The sequence below is a fragment of the Salpingoeca rosetta genome, assembly GCF_000188695.1.
Source record: "Salpingoeca rosetta unplaced genomic scaffold supercont1.23, whole genome shotgun sequence".
NCBI classification, from domain to species: domain Eukaryota; class Choanoflagellata; order Craspedida; family Salpingoecidae; genus Salpingoeca; species Salpingoeca rosetta.
In genome coordinates, this window is record NW_004754911.1 from 1,004,783 (window position 1) to 1,005,624 (window position 842).

Genomic DNA, 842 nt, shown 5'->3' on the forward strand with positions numbered 1-842 from the left:
AGTAAAAAGAGAAAAAGAGGGAGTGTTTGTGTGGGTGTGTCTCCCTTCCTGTCTCCCTGTTTGTGGGGGGTGTGTGTGTGCTTGTAACTTTTTTTTGTTTCCCCACTTACAAATCCCCACCCCCCCCCCACCCCCACACACGCCTTTGTTGATACCTTGCTCATGACTCTTTTGTTTCATTGGAATGTGTCGTCTTTGTTGTGCAGGACGCGGACCACAGCATTATGGATGGCGATCTGACACGCTCAGACATCAACATGACGCGATACACAAGCAGGGTTGCGCAGGGCAGGCCAGGCGACGAAGTGTGGCACGCTCCTCCAAAGAGGTGTGTGTGTGTGTGTGTGTGTGTGTGTGTGTGTGTGTGTGTGTGTGTGTGTGTGTGTGTGTGTGTGTGTGTGTGTGTGTGTGTGTGTGTGTGTGTGCATGTGCACGTTTCTGGGCGCGCTTGTGTTGCTGCCGCTGTTTCTTTTTCTTCGTCTTGCTCTTCCGCTGCTGGTCGCGTGCACACTCACACCCGCTTTCTCTTGGCTGACTTGCGTGCTGGGTATGTATGAGATCTTGCAACATGTCTAACCCGCTAAAGTGGCCCCCTCTAGAGAAAAGATTGACACGACGGGACGTGATGGAGATATGCTGTAAAAGTATTAAAGAGTGTGTTTTTGTTAGTCGCACACATTCTGCTACTGCACGAAGGACTGCCATAGCGCCCCAATCCACAAGTGATTAATCTTCTGTTTTTGTAGTACAGTGTCATTCCATATAGCGTGAGGATCGCGGAGCAACGAAGTGAAAAAAAAAATAATAAAACACATAGTAAAAATATTGTTGAGATAGCATAT